Below are 21,623 nucleotides of genomic sequence, written 5' to 3' on the forward strand. Positions count from 1 at the left end.
TGTGTGTGTGTGTGTGTGTGTGTGTATGTGAGAGAGAGAGACAGAGTGTGTCTGTCTTTTTAAATTGGAGGAAAAAATAAAGCAAAGTGCTTCGTTCCCTACCATGTTCCTTTCCTTTTTTCTCCACTCTAATGACATTTGGCAGGCTCGGCTGTGTAATGCTTGACTGGTTTTATTGTTGTCTGTTCCCAGTGGGGAATAGTTGACACTGCTCTCTGTTTTCAATTGATATCCATTTTCAACAATATTGCTTTCTATTAGATTCCTGCACAGTTTGTGCCAAGCAAACTGAATATTTACTGGGCTGACCTCAAAGCCTTCAAATCAACAAACACTAGAATAAGCAAAATATGCATTTTTAAGATCAAATGTTTTCAAATGCTCTTTTCAAAATTATTATTTTTAAATGCACTGTGTACTGCAGATTAAAGGATATTATATTGCCACTCTGTCAGCCCAATTTTATTTATTTATTTCCTCACATTAAATAATGGGATTAAACATTGAAAGAATAGTTGTATACGTTACCTGGGCAAGCTTAAAAGGAATTCAATTTTTTCATATGTAACAATCTCTCCTAGGCAATCAAGCATTTTTTTTTTTTTGCTTATTACTTTTTAACATAGGCATAGTTAATAATATCCTATTGAGCAGAGCCACTTAATCTGACAAACCAGAAGACAGGAAACCATTTCAAGGCTACCTGAGTGTCAGGGGGCTCTGTGTTGGAAATTGAGGGGTAGAAGATTAAATTTAGCCAAAAGAAAGCCAAATAGCCAGTGAGTTACATGCATTTTTCTAACATATTTCCTTCAATTTGCTAAGCAAAGTTTTCAAAGTCTTAATTGTACACCCTACCTACATCTGCCTGCAGCTGGCACATAGGGAAGCGATATGATTTATTTTTGGAGATAATCAAGAAAAAGATTAAAAAAGAAAAGGATTGGTTTTATGACGAGCACCTCACAAATTATTGCAATACAGTCAACTATGTTTAGTTACTTTAGAAAAGGCTTATCCTTCTTTTACACTAAAGTTAAAACAGCCCATAATAGGACGTGTCTGCATTAAATTTATTGGTTAGGTTGGGGTAACTATTGGTAACTCAAGCAAAGAAGACCTCACAGTGAGGTGGGAGTTGACCCTTACAAGGGTAGGGTTAAGAAATATTATGTCCAAAATATGTTTTGTGAATGATATTTACATCACCAAAACCACCATGTTACAGAAGATAAAACCATTTAATGAAACTCCAGCGAGTCACATGAAAAGGACATGAACCCAGATTTCTATTTTAAAAGACTTCTTCCCTCACTTGCTTTTTTTTCCTTCCTTTCTTCCAAAAATATTTATTGAGCATCCAGATCAGCAACTTCATTTTTTTCAAGGCAGAGACTAATTTCTCTGTTACCTTTCTTGTGCCCACATTACCTGCCAGCTACCTGATACCAATCACTGTCCATATGCATCATTGACTCCTCACAACAACCACACCCTCTGAACTTGTTGTTTTACCGCCTCTCAAAGTATGCGCGTATTGCAGTTGAAACACTGGAGTCTTTAATGCTCATCTGCCATTTGAGGTCTCTTACCCAGAAAATGTGGCCAAGTAGAGATTATGCAGGCCTGGCAATGAGTGGCCTGGGTCTGATATGCCAGTGGTTCTGGGGAAATCCCTTACTCAGCTTCATTTTTCACCATCTGTGTCTCTCAGTTTTTCTATTTGTAAACCAGCCATAATTAAAACTGCCCACTGGGCCTTTCACGGGCATGTTGGGAGGATTAGCAAGAGACTGCAAACTTTCCTGAGCTCTTTGACAGAGAGGTGCTATAACAAATTCAAGGCAGGAGGCTTGCATGCAAGATGTTGGATGCATTTACATTTAAACCTCCATTTTTCTAAATTAAATATGGCATTCTTTGGCTTGGACACAGAGCACAATTAATCAGATGGGTCTCTATAAAAAATATAATTTTCATGGATTCCAGGAATGCCTGGAGGCTTATGGCCAGTATGGAACTAGCATAATAGATTGATGTGCTGCTGGATGTCCTGGATGGATGTTCAACAAATTTGGGTTCCGATCAAACGCCATCACTAACTAGCTGTGTCAACCTTGGCAAGCAACTTACCCTCCCTGTGCTTTCCCACTTGCAAAAACAATGCACTTTCTGACTGCCTCACAGGGCTGTGAAGGGAATAAACCAAGGAATGTGCAAAAATATGTGGAATGATATCACGCATCATTTGTATGTCATAAGTGCTATTGGTGATTTTTGGAGAATGGGATGAGATAGTCCCACACCTTTCTCTTTGGCTAATTGCAGTTGCATTAAAAAAGGCATTACAGATTTTTTAAGGAGCAAAGAACTCCACTTTTCTTATCATGTCTCTATGTCCTTCTTGTCATTAAATCTCCTCCTGATTGAGGACGGAGACAACTATAAGACAGCAATTTCTCACAGAGTTGTGTCCCCAGAAGTATGCTCAGATGAAAGCAGAGTTTCAACTCTTATGAAAAATGTACATGACATGATCTGAGAGTGTTTTATGAACCTAGTCCAGGAATCTGCAGGTAAAATATATGGTGTGCTAGCTACGCAAATGATTTTCCTTGTGTCCCTGGTACCATCTTAACATTCTCACATCTATGACCGTCTTTCCCAAGTGGTATCAGAATTCAATTATGCTTTACTTGATTCTTTTCCAAATGTAAATGATTGTTAATCAAAGCAGCGAGCACACAAATTACAAAAAAAAAAAAGAATATACATTTTATTGAGATCTGTTACTTTGGTGAATACAATTTACACTGGATTAGTAAGGTGAAAATTATATTTTCTCTCCATGAGTTGCAGGCCACTCTTAGAAAGTAGACTTGAAGCCAGGTCACCTGGGAAAGTTGATGTCTCAAGGTACCTGGGATCATCTTGGTGATGGATACTATAGGTGTGTGGGTATAAGTTATTGAAAAGATGTGGCGAGGCACAGTGGCTCACGCTTGTAATCCCAGCACTTTGGGAGGCCAAGGTGCGTGGATCACCTGAGGTCAGGAATTTGAAACCAGCCTGACCAACATGGAGAAACCTCATCTCTACTAAAAATATAAAATTAGCCAGGTGTGGTGGCACATGCCTGTAATCTTAGCTACTTGGGAGGCTGAGGCAGGAAAATGGCTTGACCCTGGGAGGTAGAGGTTGCAGTGAGCTGAGATTGTGTCATTGCACTCCAGCCTGGTCAATGAGAGTGAAACTCCGCCTCAAAAAAAAAAAAAGTTATTGCAAAGATGTAAGAACAAAAGAAAGATATTAGGCAAAGGAATGAAGAGTGGAAGAAATCCTGGTGTGTTCCCTTAATCCCATTTAGGAAAAATTTAGGTTAAAATGAATTTTTCTACCATAGAATGAGGGAAAAGACAAAAAACGTTAAGAAAAAGGCAGACTAAGATGAAGGGGAGAAGAGAGAGACAATCATATTCTGCTCCTCTCCCCTTCCTCCTCATATGCCATGATCTTCCAGTATTTCAGTTTGTTAAAGTGTAGGGATGAATCCAGGCATGGAGGCTCATTTCCATGTCATGCCTTGGTGGGGTTTAGAGTCCCAGATATCCATCGAAAATATTTAGGACCTGACAAGCATCTGCAGCTGGAGTATGGTAGGATGTGACAGAGAGCTTTGGAACCCAGAGAGGAAAGAGTAAAGGGTAGAAGTAGCAAGAGACAGTGGGGGTGGAGATGTCATTGTGTCAGGATGAAGACATAGATTTTAGCAGTGGAGGGTGAGAAAATTGGCACAGGAAAAAGGAACATGAAGCTGGCCTGGTGTATTCACTCAGCTGTCATGCTAACTAAAGTGTCAGAAGATCAGGTACGTTATCTCTAAAAAGGGAGTTAAAAATGGTTGACCTTTAGAAAAGTTGAAAGTAACAAGTGGGATAGGATATGTAAAAGCATTTTGTCCAAATTATCCAATAGTGTGCAAACATAAAGTTCACTTAGGATTGCCTAATTGCAATTGAAATTGATTCAATTACAAGAACAGCAAGGGCAGCCTGAAAGAGTTTTAGGATTGAAGTCATGGCATTCCTACCCTGTCCTCAGCCATCAGAATTATTTGTGGGCAGCTTGCTGTGCAAGTCCAGGATGCTGGGTCCATCTCAGCATCTCCTTGGCAGATGCGGGCTGTGCACTGAGCCCCCAGTTAGTGAGGAGAGGGGGACTGTGAAAACCCAACTCATGCAGAAAGCTGCTTATGAATGGAGGTTGTGAGACCGGACCTCACAAGCTTGGCCTCAGGAAGCAATGCAGCAGAGGACACTACCCAGGAAGTGTCTTGAGCAGAAAGAAGCAGACTTTAAAATGCCCTCACAAATGAAGAAAATATCATTATTTCACACACAGATTCTTTAAAGGCGTAGTTTAGTGTCTGCGGTTGGCTGGATTTCATAAAATGAAGAAAATCAAACCAGAGTCCTGTTTGTGGAGTTGAGGTGTGATTGTATTTTTAGTTTTCTTAACTAAATAAATCCATCAGTTGACAAAGAGCAGAGTGTAGTGGATTAGACAGGGAAGGTATGATTGAAGACTTGAAGGCAGGGTCAACTCGAGACACATTGATCACAGTCTCATTAGGCCTGGAACAGAAACAAATGAATTTGAAATGTGAGGATGGGGAGGGGAAGGATAGAATGGGGGCCAAAGGGAAATATTGGTATATTTTCCAACAGTGGGATTCATAACACCCAGATGATCTCAGACATGGAGATACAATTCATCGCTCAAATTCCTGACAGACTGAGCCAGGGTAAAGTGTTTCTATCAACCCATCTTTCTCTCTCTCATTGTCTTTCTTAGTAAAGTACCCTGAAATAAATTTCATAGCATCAAAAAGGGATTCTGCTCCTGAGAAATATTTTTAATGTAAGACTGAAAAATATATTCCAAGGAAAGTTCAAGTCAGATGCTGGGAGAGAGACCAGTAAGAGCCCAGGCTATTGTTACTATTGACAGGTCAGTTTTCTGATTTAGATAGTGTGAAGCATATATTAGTAACGAAAGAGATCTATAAAAGTGCTGATTGCATATTTCATTAAACTGGTAGTGAAGCTGATCATAAAATTTAATATTAGGAGGAAGTAGAATAATTGGAGCAGAATTAAAACTTAATAAAAACTTAAATTTAGTCTTCAAAGCCCCTCAGTAGCTGCCTTGCTATCTTGTACCTCATCAAACTTCTTTCTTCATTTCTTTTTCCTTTTTTTTTTTTTTTTTTGAGGTGGAGTCTCTCTCACCCAGGCTGGGATGCAGTGGTGCCATCTTGCTCACTGCAACCTCCACCTCTGGCGTTCAAGCAATTCTGCTGTCTCAGCCTCCTGAGTAGCCGGGACTACAGGCGTGCACCACCATGCCTGGCTAATTTTTGTGTTTTCAGTAGAGGCGGGTTTCGCCATGTTGACTAAGCTAGTCTCAAACTCCTGACCTCAAGTGATTTGCCTGCTTTGGCCTCCCAAAGTGCTGGGATTATAGGCATGAACCACCGTGCCCAGCCCATTATTTTTTATTTGTTTAAAAAACTGTTATATTCCTCAGGTTACTTTTCCTTCTCTACCTACAGCTTCCTTTCTTTGCGCAGGCTATTTTCTTTGGCTTCCTTCTCCTATCTCTTTTATCTCATCCCAATTACATCCTTCACGAACTGGTGGAAAGTTTTCTTTAGCAGTTTCCCTTGAGTAACCCCTTCCGGGATTCAGAGGAGCCCCAGGATGAACACTTTTCCCCATCTGAGTTCTGGCGCATTTGAGAAATCCACAGAAGTAGGACAGATGAAGGTCAAAAGATGATCTTTATTCTGATATAACTGATGCTGCAGAAAGTGGCAAGTGAGATGTGAAATGTATAATCCAGAATCAGAAAGGCATGGTCATCCCTTTGCAGGCAGAGCTGCCCCCAGCAAGAACCCACGCCTGCCAAACCTTGAGTGGAGTGTGTATTTTTGGTGAGCAGGCAGCTCCCTTCCAAGAGAAGGAAAAAGTGACAGAGCTATGCAGACCCACTTCCACATCCCAGACTCATCAATTGAGGAGGATACTGTGGATGGAGAGAAGCTAGGAGGGTTTTGCTAGTGGACCATCGCCTACATGGAAAAAAAGAAAATCTGGAGTGGGGTAACTACTACGTCTTCAAATGCACCTCCATTTAAAAATTTTTCTTCAGGGGCTTGTTCTATGATGTCATATTTTCACATACTTTGACTCAGTTGGGATTCAGTCAGGGGAGCAGAGCCATTAAGGGTAAGAAGGGATAAGGGGTTTATTATAGTATATTAGACCTTACACAACTGTGGAAGGAACTGCAGATGTGGAATCTCAGGGGAGGAGCTGAGGATCCGAGAAGAGTCACTACCTGTCCATCCTGAAGCATGGTGATACCTCACAGCCTGAGGAGGAATTCTGAGAAGCCAGGACATCAGCTGCCACAGGGGAACAATAATCAGGAAGCTGTTGCCCCTGGGTAGCTCCTGTCTCCATGGTTCTGCCGTCAAGCTTCTAGTGGTGGATGCGGGGCTGCTGTGGTCAGCAGTGGCTTGAGCATTGGGCACCAGCCAAGGAGATCTGGACCAAGGCAGAGGAGAGTGAGGATGAGCTAGGACACTCTTGGCACCCCTAATCAGTCTGTCGCCTCATCTAGTGTGAAAAGCATTGAGAGTCACAGACACTGCTTCTTTTTCATCTCCTTGGTTAACTCTGGCCTGGAATTATATAGGGGAGGGGATTCTAGCAAAACTACTTCCAAGGTTAAACACATTGATGATAAAACAATGCAATACAGTCAACACCTTGATAACTTAGCATCTGTATACACGTCTTCTAACCATGTTTAACTTCAAAATAAAGATGAAAATCTTGCTTCTGCTTAATGTGATACAATTAAAAACACTCTAACTCACTCCCCAAAAGAGGATTGGAGTTTTCATGTGTCAATTTACTCACTGGGGAATGTTTATTCCTCCTCTAGCTCAATCATATGCACCCCTTGATATCTTGTAACTTAAATGTTGATATAATGTAAGCAACTATGGACACATCTTACATCAGATAGTAGGGGAATCAGAGAGGAGAAGAAAGAAAAAAATATGTTTAATCAACGTATGAAAGAAATACTTGTAAGTATGACTGTCCTTTTTTCTGCAAGTAGTCACATGGTCTTAGCTGGTATTTAGAACTTCCTTCTTCAGAAGCCATTCCATATCCCTTTGCTCAAGCAAACACCTCAGCTCATCACAGTTCCTAGCCTGGTGGTGGGAAGGGGACCTAAGCCTTCACTCCTAAAGGTCTGTGCTATCAGCAGCTTCACCTATACTGGGTTATTGTAGTTTTGTATTTACTTTTATCAAAAGCATGGGAGTATTAAAAGGCCTCTATCCTCATTGTGCAGTAATGTGGTATAATAAGAAAAGAATTTGGGCTTTGTCTTCAGTTTCTGGCACAGAGCTCCTGAAACCCTTGAAATTTCCTGAGTGATAAAGGTGAAAGGAACATCTTTTGTTCTCATGTGGTGACCCCTCTTGGAGGGTTCTTGGATAGCTGCAGGATGGGGGTTGATTGCCAGATGAACCAACCATGTGATTAGAGGGTTGGAACTTTCAGCCCACCCCCAACCTCTGGGGACGGAGGGCAGAGGGCTTATAGACAGAGATCATCAATGGCCAATGATTTAATCAATTCTGCCTACATAATGAAACCTCCATAAGAACCCCTCAATGACAGTGTTCTGGGAGATTCTGGGTCGGCAAACACATCCATGTAAAAGGAGGATGGCACACTCCAACTTTGAGGGATAGAGATTCCCGCATTTGGGACCCTTTCAGACCTCACTCTCTGTACCTCAGCTAGTTGTTCATTTGTATGTCTTATAATAAACTATAATCATAACATTTTTCTGAGTTCTGTGAGTTGTTTTAGCAAATTATGAAACCTAGGAGGGGGGCTATGGGAACCTGTGACTTTGCAGCTAAGTTGGATGGATGTGCGGGTAACCTGGGGAACCAGTACGTGTGACTGGAGTCTGAAGTGAAGGCAATTTTGTGGCACTGTGGAGTTCCTTAAACTTGTAGAGTTTGACAGATCACTGTGGGTAGAGACAGAGTTAAGAATTGTGTTGAATTTTAGAATGGAGTAAAAAAACTCTCAAGTGGTAAACCAATTCCCCTTGACAGAATTAATCACTCCAACTGATGCAGCAACTCTTTCTTTGACTCTTGGTTTTCTGGCATGAAGACTTCATGTGTCTGCATGTCTCTCTCAGCTTCTGGTTTAATGAAACCATTTTCTTCTGTGAGCCCCTGGAAGCATTTCTTTATAACAACAAAACTAATTCAGCAGAGCCCAAAGTTGTGAGGATAGGATGCAGGCATTTCACTAGTGGCTGATTAGGAGAAATAGGAGAGGAGCCATTCTATTTCCATCCCTTGATTCTTAGGTTCTGAATCCTATCCATGTGGAAAACGATACAATGTATTAAACATTAAATTGGAACCTCCACTGCATCCTGGAGGATATCACACTCACCCTGCAAAGTGTAGGCACCCCAGCTGGCACCATCACCAAGTCTTCAAAGGCCCTTCTACATTCTACCAAGCCAGCTGCTTTGGTGAGATGAGGACCATGCAAGTCCGGTAAATTTCATGAGCATAAGCCCATGACCCTCTTACCTATTTATTTTCTTGGTAGGTTTTCCAGAAATGTGCCATATCAGGGGCTCAGTGTTGGTCTTTTTGCTGACTGGTTGCATATTTGGCAGTGATTAAAACCAGAGCAGCCAAGTCAGTGTGTGGTTGGGCCCAACACAAATTGTTGACCCACAGAACTATGAGAAAATAAATATTTAAGCCACGAATTTTTGATGTAGTTCGCTGGGTGGCAAAAGCTAACTAAGACAGAAATTGGTACTTAGAAGTGGGATGTGCCATAACAAAAACCTAAAACATGTGGCACTGGTTTTGGAGCAAAACAATTAGAAAACTGTTGGATGTGGTCACTTGGAAGATAGAACGTTTATCTAATAAACTTGTGGATCTAGTTTAGAAACTTTCCAGGAGATTGTTAATAATATATGGGCTGAAAGAGATGGACTAAAGAAATAACTTTTATTTACACGTAGAAAATAGAAGACATATAGAGGGCTCAGGACTTTCTAAATTAGAAAATAAACTTGTTTTTCATTTCAGTCTCTCTAGTTTGCAAAAGATTCTTGCGAAATCTAATTAAGAGTCTACTTTAAGACTCTTGTAAAGACCTCAGAAGGATTTGTGGTTGTTCCTAGTAGATTATCTCAGCTCAACAAAATAACTTCTAAAGATCTTGAGGCATTAACTCACAACATCCTAATATACTGCCCAAAGAAGAAAGGATGCTGCATCAAAAAGAATGTGTGTGTGCCATTTGTCTGTTGAAATGGATGACTCCCTGATACATAGAAAACCCACAAAATATTAAAGGAGGCTGTATAAGCTTGCATTAAAAGAGACTAAGACAAAATTTCTTAGGGCAGGAAGCAGGATGAGAAAAGCTCTTTATCCGTAAACAAGGGCTATTTCTGATGGTCATATGCACATGACTGTATTCCTGAATTGCTGTACCAATGGCTCCCATGTGCTCCCTATTTCGCCTTTTTGAATGGGGTGTCTATTATGATTATCCTCTTGCCATCTCACCATTGTATATTGGGTATAGGAGAGGATGGAGATAAACTTGTCTGTTTAGTTCACAGATTTCTGGATTAAGAGGGGCCACATGCAAGGAGCTATAACAAAAGATCCTTATCCATACCTGGACCAAATGCACTTCTTGAGATCCTGGACATTCAGTTTGTTGATATGATTGGATGAAACTTTTGGGAAGTCTTGCGATGGGGTGAATTCACCTGGCATATAGGAGAAACAGATATACTTATAGCTAACAGATGACTGTAGTAAATTAAATATGGCCACAGATTCTTTACAGCTTGACCCATTAAAAAGAGGGAGTAGGTTTCTCCATTTTTTGAGTTATAGCTGACTCATGACTTGGTTTGACCAACAGAATGTGGCAGAAGTGATAATATTCAAGCCGTGAACCTAGACCACTGGAGGCCTTGCAGCCTCTGCACTTGTTCTCGTAGAACTTGTACACTTTGTGAATAAGCCTGCCTGCTTTTTCCAATGAAGAGAAAGATCTAGCCACCCCAGACTTGCTAGCTGTCCCAGCTGAGGCACCAGATATAGGAGCAAGCTCAGTAGACACTACGTAGGGTAGTGATGAGATGTCTAAGCTGAGCCCAACCCAAAGTGCCAACCAAAGGATAAGTGAATAAATGATTATTTTAAGCCATAAAGTTTTGGGTGGTTTGTTACCTAGCAAAATCTAGTTAAAACTCACCTACATTTGCACATCTTTCATATATAGGTATTCTGTCTTTCTACTGAGATTGTAAAAACCTTGAAGGACGTTACCTTTTCTTAAAATAGTTTTTGTGACTTCTGCAACATTTAGCACAGGACTGGGGACAGAACATTGCTTTATGAATGCTTTTGATATGCCTAAAATTCTCCTTCCTTTGTTTGAAAATACAGAGTTTGAAAAGTAAAAGAGTTTCAGAAGAAAAGTTTAGGTTAGCTTGGGCATATCATAGTATCTTGTTTACCCTTACCCTTCCCTGAAATTTTTTTTAACTAGGGAAGAAGTTTGGTCTTCAGGATCAGAGATAGCTGGATTTTAAAATTTGTTTCTCTGTTAGACTCTTAGGGAGTGGCAAATAAGTGCCCATTGGCTAGACACGGTGGCTTGTGCCTTTAATCTCAGCATTTGTGAAGCCTAGGCAGGCGGACCACTTGAGGCCAGGAGTTTGAGACCAGCCAGGCCAATATGGTTAAGCCCTGTCTCTACTAAAAAATACAAAAAAAAAAAAGAAAAGAAAAAAATTAGGCACAGTGCCTCACACCTGTAATCCCAGCTACCCAGAAGGCTGAGGCACGAATCACTTGAACCTGGGAGGCAGAGATTGCAGTGAGCTGAGATTGTACCACTGCACTCCAGCCTGGGCAACAGAGCGAGACTCTGTCTCAGTGGGAAAAAAAAGTACTATGCAGCCATAAAAATCGATGAGTTCGTGTCCTTGGTAGGGACATGGATGAATCTGGAAACCATCATTCTCAGCAAACTGACACAAGAACAGAAAATCAAACACCGCATGTTCTCACTCATAGGTGGGTGTTGAACAATGAGAACACATGGACACAGGGAGGGGAGCATCGCACACTGGGGTCTGTTGAGGGGGACTAGGGGAGGGACAGCGGAGGGTAGGGAGGTTGGGGAGGGATAACGTGGGGAGAAATGCCAGATATAGGTGATTGGGGGATGGAGGCAGCAAACCACATTGCCATATGTGTACCTATACAACAATCCTTCGTGTTTTGCATATGTACCCCAGAACCTAAAGTGCAATAAAAAATATATATTAAAAAAGGTGCTTAGTACATAAAGAAGCAAAAATTACTAATAATATATTATTTTTATATAAATATAACAGTAATAATAATAGATAAAATGAGAACCAAAAGTTTTTTGAAAAGGGGAGTATTGACTCCAACTCTGAACCTTACAGTCAGTGCCTATGTCCATCACTGGATCTAATAACCAAATAACTAAAATAACCAGATAAGTCAAAAGCACGCCAGTGAGAGAACAATGGCCTGGAATCATCTTGCTTTCTTCCTGATCTGATTCTACTTTGCTCCTCTTTTATCCCAGATCCTGATCTCTGGCTTCATTTCCCATTTGCAACTGACTCTGTCCCTTGGAACTTAGCATTGCTATTAAGTTTTCCTGGCTTGGACCATTAGCAATCTGTACAGATAGTGGCTTATTTGGATCTTTCAGTCAGAGCTGCCTTAGATGGATACCCTGCCCTAATTCAGCTCCCCATAGACTGACCACCTATCCCAGATTTCTCCCAATGAAGAAGAGTTCAGACTGCCAGTAGTTTTCACAGACAAAATAATGGGGTAATGGCAAAGAGGGAATGAGACAGATTAGGGAGAGAACAGAAAGGCCCTGATCACATCTGTCAACTATGACAGGGGACCACCTGGTTTACTTAGGACCTCAGAAAAATTCTCCCATGGGAAAATTCTTGATGCTGGAATGGTATGCAATCATAAGAGAACTTTTTTTTTTTTTTTTTTTTTTTTTTAAGACGGAGTCTCACTCTATTGCCCAGGCTGGAGTGCAGTGGCATGATCTTGGCTCACTGCAACCTCCACCTCCCAGGTTCAAGTGATTCTCCTGCCTCAGCCTACCAAGTAGCTGGGACTACAGGGATGCGCCACCACACCTGGCTAATTTTTGTATTTTTAGTAGAGATGGGGTTTCACCATGTTGGCCAGGTTGGTCTCAAACTTCTGACCTCAGGTGATTCACCCACCTCAGCCTCCCAAAGTGCTGGGACTACAGGCATGAGCCACTGAGCCTGGCTGTACTCTTCCAAATCTTTCTAACTCCTCCCCAAGGGCTGTTCAAGCTCTCAAGGAAGACATGTTCTCTCCAGGTCTCTCTTGTTTATTGTGGGAGGGTGCCCTCCAGTGATGCTGCAAGAAATGAGCTGATGGGTAGGTGATTTTATGCATTTCTTGTGCTGTTGGGTCTAAGAGATAGTTGGTTCAAGTCAAGGCTGACCAACCAGATGAAAGGAAAGAAAATATTCTGATATTTAAATGCTGAAAGTGTAATAATTTCCTTGTGAAATGATTATACGACATATGTAATGTATACTGTATAGATTTGGACTTGCTGAAATTTAGAGAGGTGGGTCTCAGGCTGTGTACAGCCGGAGCAGCAAGTGTCTGCAGAGCTGTGTTGAGGGCACCTGCACCTACACCCAGCAGACAGCTCTGCGTCAATCTGCTTAAATGTGGGCTATGTATAAAAGGTTTCTGTAAAAGGATTCTGCTGGCTTGGAGAATCCAGTGGAAGGCTTTAGATATTAAGTTCACATCCCTTTCATTTTTCCAGCCTAGTACGAGAGCTCACTATAAGAACTTGCTCAGTAAATGTTTGTTGACCAACTGCCTGAATATATCTCCACACTTTATAATGGCAAGTTGCTTTAAAGGCCATGGAATGACTTTTAATTTTGCAATAATGTGACTTGTTCCCTTTATGTTTCTTTGAAGAGGCACACATGAATCTCTAAAGTGATAATTACTAAACATGTGGGTGGGCAAAGTTAGTGAATGACAATACTGCCTTTCTATGTATGAGGCCTCATTAATACTTCAACATTCATCTAAAAAGAGAAGGGTGTGTGTCCCATCAATTCCCTTGCCTCCCATTATGTTCGTGCTTGATTACTGCAGGTGTGCAAAAGCCTTTTCCGTGTGAAGCCACATGCCTCTGCCTACGAGCTTGGGGTTTGGGAGTACATTTATCAAATGCATGCCAGCTCCTGCAAACTCCCTGAGAAAATTGTAGAACACCTGCATACTAATGGTTTTTATTGTTGGAATTATTTTATTGCACAATCAAAAACCTACAATCATATCATAGAAACATACTACATGACTCCAAGTACAGAAACAGGCTGTGAACTTCACTGCCGACACTTTATTTCTTGTAATTAAACTTTTACTTTTATTTCACCTATTTTATCCCATAAACAGGGAAAGAAAATAAAACATATGGAGTAAACTGCAGGATGTTGTGGTTTATTCCATGTTTTGGTATTTTTAGCTGCTCCCAATGAACCTACAGGTCTGAAGTTTCTATCCGAAGTGTATTAAAAATAAATTCATTAGCTAAGGAATATTAAAAAGTTGGCCATATATTTGGGTTGGATTTTCTTGTTTTGTAGGAAGCAACAGCCCTCAATTGCCTGCATTTTCTTTCCTCTTCAAAACCACTTCTGCTCCAAAGACCATGAACCTGAACTGAAGAAACGACTCTTTCCTGCTGGCATGAGATAATTCAGTCTCCATGATGTCTTAATCCTGGGCCTCCCTTAATTGACTTCTAACTGTGCCGAACTGTGGCTGTGAGGAGTTGCAATGTGGATTGCAATTTACAAGGCACTGGAATCGTTTCTTGTCTTCAAATTAGTCCTGAGCTGTACTCGAGAAAGAAAAAAAAGAGGGGGGGCGACCTTTACTCTTCTTGCTGTCTTGCCACCTCAAGTGAGACTTTCTTACCATCTCAGAATGGATGATTGCCTTTTAACAATTTAGTTAGGGACAGAAAGGAAAAAGAGGGTTGCCAATACTTCGTCAATTTTGTCTTAATAAAGTTGCCTCACATGGCCTATCTTGTCCTGGGGAATGAAGAACTCCTAATGGTTTTAGGCTGTCATGATGGAGTAGTCATTATTTTGAAACCCTGTTCTGTGGGAAATCCAAGATAGAGCAAGGGTCACTGCTTTTTCTTTCTCCGTGGATATCTATAGGATGTATTTAGTAATTAAGAAGCGTTCTAGTTTTAAGCAGCAGGAAAAAAAAAAAAAAGGAAAGGAGTTATTTCTTTTATGGCCTTTTATAGCTACTTAATATCTATTTCTACTTCTCCTCCCTAATTTCTTCCTTTCCATCTTGGAACCCTAAGTTAGAAAGTTGTGGTACACATACACCTTCCCACCAGTTGGTATAGGCACTCTGTTAGACCCTGGGGGTAAATGTGATGTGGTTAGCACCCTCAAAGGAAAGATACACATATAAATGATAATGATGATGCAACCTAGGAAGGTATACACGGGAGATGTTTATGGGAGCATGGAGGAGGGACACCTATCAGAGGCTGGGGAAAACAGAATGGAGGAGGCGGAAACCGAATGGGCTCTTTAAGAATGATTCTGAATCAACCAGAAGTATGTGAAAATGGGATTTTTAGGCAGAGGGAATAGATGAGAAATGCTTAGAACCACATCCTCTTCTATGTCAGAGCAACTCAGAGAGTGAGGTGGAGGAGTTGGGGAAGCGCATCAGGCTAGAGGGGGTAAGCAGGGATCAGCTACAAGTGGCCTTACATGCCATGCCAATGAGCTTGGACTTCAGCAAGTAGATGGGGAGGCCCTTAAGCAGGGAATGGAACTGATCAGATTTGTGCTTTATATATGTCCTTCTGGCAGCTGTGTCCAGAATGGATTTGAGCAGAGGAGGCCTAAAGCTAGAAGTTAGATTGGAGGCTGGTGCAGTTGTCTGGGACAGAACTCTGAATAACGGAAGTGAGAGCAAGATAGAGAGGAGCTAGGGCTGAGAAATAACTAATAAGTTGAAAACTGGAGGGACTTGGATGGAGTGCATAGAAGGTGACTTAGAGGTTCATTAAGCCTACAGAATTGCCACAGCAGATAATCTGGCTTCAAAGAGAATGGATCTTCTATTCGAGACCTGAAGATCCTTGATTGTGCAAGGTAGACTGAACACCTATCACTGTAGTGAGGCTGGTATTTTAGTGAACCAGGCATTATGGGTGGGAATTTGGGTATGAAATCAGTTCTTATAAGAATTCCATAAAGTCTGGCCCTTCTCATTCTTTGGACCCTTAAGACATCTGTAGGGTAACTCTCCTAGACAACTAAGGATGAATAGGACTGGGATGGTTGGAGCCATTTTTTGTTTTTTTTTTTAGAGAGAGTCTCACTCTGTTGCCCAGACTGGAGTGCAGTGGTGCAATCTTGGCTCACCAAAACCTCCGCCTCCTGGGTTCAAGCAACTCTCCTGCCTCAGCCTCCTGAGTAGCTGGGATTACAGGCAAGTGCCACCACACCCAGCTAATTTTTGTATTTGTAGTAAAGATGGGGTTTCACCATGTTGGTCAGACTGGTCTCAAACTTATGACCTTGTGATCTGCCTGCCTTGGCCTCGCAAAGTGCTGGGATTACAGGCTTGAGCCACCGTGTCTGGCCTGCTTTTTTTTTTTTTTTTTTTTTTTTTTTTTTTTTTTTTTTTTCTTTTTTTTTTTTTTTTCTGTGAGATGAATTTTCACTCTTGTTGCCCAGGCTGGAGTGCAATGGTGTGGCCTCAGCTCACTGCAACCTCCACCTCCTGGGTTCAAGGGATCCTCCTGTCTCAGCCTCGCAAGCAGCTGGTATTACAGGTGCCTGCCACCACGCCCGGCTAATTTTTGTATTTTTAGCAGAGATGGAGTCTCACTGTGTTGGCCAGGCTGGTCTCAGACTCCTGACCTCAGGTGATCCACCCATCTCAGCCTCCCAAAGTGCTGGGATTACAGGCATGAGCCATGGTGCCCAGCTGGTGCTGTTTCTTGGCTATGAAGTCTAGGATTTCCATTTCTAAGTGTTCCCTAATTGAGAGACAGTCTTTTGTCAGGGGAATGCCATTTGGCCCCAGAATGATTCCTCAGAACTTCCAGGAGAAAGCCAGTACCCTAGGCTGTGTACAGGAGGGCCCTGGCTAGTCTGTCCCCATGTCCTTTACTCTTGTCTCCTGCTACTCCACGCATGCGCCCTTTCTCCATGCTGCCCTATGGAATAATTCATGGACGTTTTCAAATATTATTCTTACCTCTGAAATTTTCTCCCATGATTTTTCATCAAAATATATTTTATGGCTGATTGTGGTGGCCCACACCTATACTCCCAGCACTTTAGGGGGGCCAAGGTGGGTGGATCATTTGAGGTCAGGAGTTCAAGACCAGTTTGGCCAACATGGTGAAAACTTGTCTCCACTAAAAATACAAAAATTAGCTGGTGGTAGTAGTGCATGCCCATAATCCCAAGTACTCAGGAGGCTGAGGCAGGAGAATTGCTTGAGCCTGGAAAGCAGAGGTTGTGGTGAGCCGAGATCTCGTCCCTGCTCTTCAGTCTGGGCAACAGAGCGAGACCCGGTCTCAAAAACAAAACAAAACAAAAACCTTCTATGCACCTTTAAAAAGCGTCTTATTCTTCAGGAATATTTCACAAGTCCCAGGTCTGATTTATGTCTGTGTTTTCCAGCTGAGCCTGTCCACACCCCACTCGTGCACTTACCACACTGCTGTGTTTTCTGTAGTTTTCCTGTCAGTCTTGTTAGACGGTAAGACCTTTAAGGGAAAGAAATTCACTAGAGCATTTGTGCGTGTGCATGCATTCTCACTGGCTAGCACAGTGCTTAGCCAACAACTTTGAATGAATGTTGGTAGATACATCTCTTGTCCTATAGCAGGCTCAGAATTGTGAGAATTTATAAATCATGAGTATGACTTAAAACTCTCAGGAATAAAAATTTCCTAGAAAAAAATAAAGCATGTGACAATACTTTAAAAAATGTAAAGAGAATTGAATGAAGTATATTACCATATTATACAATGTAAGTAAGTATAAGAACATTATATTATTATTGTAATGGATGCTGTGTTCATCCACGTGTTTATTTAGCTAATACCTATTTGGCAAAAACTGAGCAAAGCACATGTAGAACAGGTAGGGCATGTTTAGGAGACTTACCTGATTGAGTTCAGATCTTGGAAGACTGGAAGTTCAGGTACAATGTTGAGTGGTTTACTGACCTCTGTATGTTGTAGAGTGGCTAGCTGTGATTGTGGTGTTTAGTAGAAGATCTGAGCTCTAATTAGCTGATTGGCCTTGAGTAAAATCACTTTCAGAGCTTCAGTAGCTTCTTCTGTAAAGCCTGGATAATGTTAAAAACCTCCAGTATTGCAGAGTTATTGTGCTATTCAGTAAATGACAGGATCTAATGTGAATACTCACATGTGTGCCTGGCACCAGGCTTGGCTGCATCGGTGTGAGACCCATGCAGCTGCACAGGGCCTTGCCTTCCTCTAATGCTCTGCCTTTGCCATCCTGGAATTCTTCATGATTATTGAACAAGGTACCTCACATTTTCATTTCACTCTGGGGCCCTTAAATTATGTAGCCAGTTCTGCCTGACACACAGTAGGCACACAATAGTGCTCACAGGAGAGCCCTGAATTCTCACCTTGGCATTAGAAGGGAACCCGAGGAGCTACTTCCAGTGAGTGTTGTGTTCTGATGATGTCTTCATTTTGCTTTTCTGCAGAAGGTAAGCGGTGCCTCCTCCTATTCCCACATCTGCTTCCTGTGGAGTACATAGATTTTCAATTCTGCCATCCACTTTCTCTCATTTATTTAGAAATGCCATACTGCGATCATTCTTTTATCTTAACTACTACTTTTATCCCCCACCTGCCCCCTCTTCCTACCAAGATAAACACATTGGCCACCAGCTGTACATAAAATCAAAACGCAAATTCCTTTTTGATTCCACCAAGGTTTGAGTTGCAGTTTTTTTTTTGTGGTGTTAAAATACTTTTCAAAAATGTAAATTTTTTTAAAAAAGAAAAAACCAAGTCACTGAGATAATTTGATTTTGGCTTCTACCATGTAACTTTAAGATTTAAGTATCTTTGTTGGTCCTAAATTGACTATGAGTTTTGCTCTGATGAAAATTACTTGTGCCAGAAAGCTACAGTAGGTTGAAACATTCTGCCACAGTAATCCCTATGGATTAGAGCATATTGAAGCACAACCATGGGAAATAGAATGATTCTTTTAAACCACTGAGCCAACAAATAAGGTCATTTGATGCTGAGAGACTGTGATCATCCATGAAGGAGCTAGTTCACCAGAAACATTAAGCTGGTTTGGGTGGACCCATATGTTGGTGGTTAAAACACTGGGGCTTCTTTTTCCATCAATCCTCCTTTGGTTTTTTATCCTTCCAAGTTCCAAGTTACAAGATCACAAGCTTACCAAATAACAAAACAAGGTGGTTGTATCCACACCCGCCTAGAGCTAAGTCAAGTTTTTGTACAGAGTCTGTTGCCTTTCAGCTTTCTGTTTAAATGTCTTAACATGGCAATGTGTTAGGCATTCTAAAGGGGAAATTTCCAGGTGTTATGTCTAAATGACAATTCAGAGATATTTACTTTATATTCCCCTAAACAGTCTGAGAGGGAAAACTGAAGGAAAGAAAACTGGAAAAAACAAAACCGGTTGGAATCATGCCTGGCTTGTTTACTTTAGGAAATCTCTTAACACTCATTTTAATCAATTGAAAAGAGATGGTTCATCAGATCATAGAATTTTAGAGCTGAAAGGAGCCTTAGAGATTATCTCATCTGATTCTCTCATTTTATGGATGGGGAAACTGGGGTGCAGTGATGGGGAAAGGCCTTCCTAGTGTTCCTTGGCTAATTAGCAGCTGGGCAGACAACCCAGGTCTCCTAATGCCCAACCTGGAGGACTGCCTGAATTTTATACCCCTTTAAAGACAGTATATTTCCAAATCAAAAAGGCTCACAAAAGTAACTTAGTGTGCACAGGAAGAATATATTTTTCAATGGAATGAGATCTTTCAAGTATGTTTCAGAATACTGCCTGTATTGAATATTAAATTATTTTGCATATAGTAGATACTCAAAAAAATTGTCAATTGATAAATCTGTTCAGAAAAACTTAATTTATAAGAATAAAGGGAAAGAAAGCTCCTACAGAAATAAGCCTAAGATCACATAAGGAAAAAATGCTTATATTTAATATTAAAGAAAATAAGTCTCCAAAGAAAATAAAATCCCAAAGGCAAGATCAGGTGTCATTTTCAAAAATAAAAAGAAACCTAAATGGTGGGGTATTTGCAGCCTCTCTAGGTCACATATCAAAAAGGTGGACCATACAATGTATTGTCCAAACTGGGACATTTTTAAGAGTGAAAGTGGGCATTATAAATATTTTTGTTAAGGTGACAAGTATAAATTGGGACTTTCCAGGGCAACTAGGACATATGGATCATCTTACCTGTGAAAGCAGATAAAAAATTTGCATTGATTATCTACCCTGTGCTAGATACTTTACTGTATTTTAAAATTTTATTTTAATTTTGGGGGTACATGTGCGGGATGCACAGGTTTGTTAAATAGGTAAATGTGTGCCATGGTGATTTGCTGCACCTGTCAATCCATCACCTAGGTGTTAAGTCCAGCATGCATCTTTTAGTGGTGGGGCAAGTAAAGAATTTAGTAGCATTTTATTATAACAGGTTCAATATTATATTGAGAGGTAAAGATGTGGGGTCTCATAATTTTCATTTCCTACAATGAACGATCCAGATATCTTTTTTGCTTACTTATATAGAAAGCAATAAAGGCTTTTTGTGTATCTCTCTTGCACTGTCTATTCCCTGCCCTGCTGCAATTTCTCTCATAAGTCCCTCTTTCTAAACTTCTATGAGTGGCAAAATTCAAATAGGATTATTCGGTATTGAATATTTCTCTGAAAACCCGCTTCCTAGTGAGGAAGGTTTCTTTGTTTTGACAAGATAAGTTGCGGCTGAATTTGCTTTTCTTACTTTTAGTTGGTTTTATAATGGGATTGTTGAAAGCAATGAACAGTTTAGAAAAATACCCTTGGTGCTGTGAAATAGGGACTATTTCCAAAGTTTGTTCAAAATCTGATTACATTAGCAATTTCTCAAATCCATTGTACTGGCTTTGTAATTTGCTTCCATGACCCACGGTGTCTATTGACTCAGCCAATGAATTTCGTTGTTGTTGTTTTTTTCTTAAAAAAGAGAAAAAGACATGACTCTGTTTGGAAAATACAAACATGGAAGAACTTAGAAACAATAGATTTCTAGACTGGCTGGAAGGTAAGCTCTAAATCTACTGATTTGCTTGCCTTTGTTTGTTCTGCCTCTGTCGATAGCTGGGACTATCCCTAAATAAATCTTTGGGTTTTTCCACAATGCTTTAAGTAACACCCACAAGCTGTGCTCTGAGGAGTTTTTTTCGTTTTGTAGGTGATATGGTTTGGTTGTGTCCCCACCCAAATCTCATCTTGAATTATAATCCCCATAATCCCCATGTGTCATGGGAGGGACCCAATGGGAGGTAATTGAATTATGGGGGCAGTTTCCCCCATGCTGTTCTCATGATAGTGAGTGAGTTCTCACAAGATCTGATGGTTTTATAAGTGTCTGGCATTTCCCCCACTGCCACTCATTCTCTCTCTTGCTGTCCTTGGAAGAGGTGCCTTCCACCATGATTGTAAGTTTCCTGAGGCTGCCCTAGCCATGTGGCACTGTGAGTCAATTAAATCTCTTTTCTCTATAAATTACCTAGTCTTGGATATTTCTTCATAGCAGCATGAGAACAGACCAATACTATAGGGAAGGAGAAATCTAGATATTTGAAAATAGCTAATAGGGTTATTGAACCTAGAACATGTGCCTAAACGTTAGTACCTACTGTTTTCCTTATAGTATTCTCACTTCATCTTTACAACAATCCTCTGAAAATGTAAACCATTATTCAACCCAGTTTGCAGGTGATGAAGCTGAGGCTTAGAAAGGCAGCCTGGCCAGGCATCCTGGGAGCTGTAATTTGCAGGCAGCTTTGTCTGGCCCCAGGGCTATATACTTAGATCCTAATTAATCACTCTGCTAGGCTCTGTTTGAAGAATCTCTTGGCTTTATCTAAATTTTGAAAGAATTTTCTTCATGGAAAGCCAAGCATCCAACTATCAGAGCCAGAACATTGCCTGCTACTATGGGTTGAATTGTTTCTCCTCAAAAAGGTACGTTGAAGTGTTAACCCCTAATATCTCAGAATGAGACTTTGTTTGGA

At 40.9% G+C, this 21,623-nt stretch overlaps 1 long non-coding RNA gene across 1 annotated transcript in view; it reads left to right on the forward strand.

Moving 5' to 3' along the window:
* LOC116530859 overlaps window positions 1-14,204 on the forward strand; it is a 68,972-nt gene extending 54,768 nt beyond the window's left edge. Inside the window, exon 2 of the long non-coding RNA XR_004260154.1 lies at window positions 13,885-14,204. This is a non-coding gene — a long non-coding RNA (uncharacterized LOC116530859). The remainder of the gene's footprint in view (window positions 1-13,884) is intronic.
* The last annotated feature ends 7,419 nt before the right edge of the window (window positions 14,205-21,623 follow it).

Source organism: Sapajus apella, unplaced genomic scaffold (genome assembly GCF_009761245.1).
Source record: "Sapajus apella isolate SASKATOON/1434 unplaced genomic scaffold, GSC_monkey_1.0 scaffold3, whole genome shotgun sequence".
Lineage (NCBI taxonomy): Eukaryota > Metazoa > Chordata > Mammalia > Primates > Cebidae > Sapajus > Sapajus apella.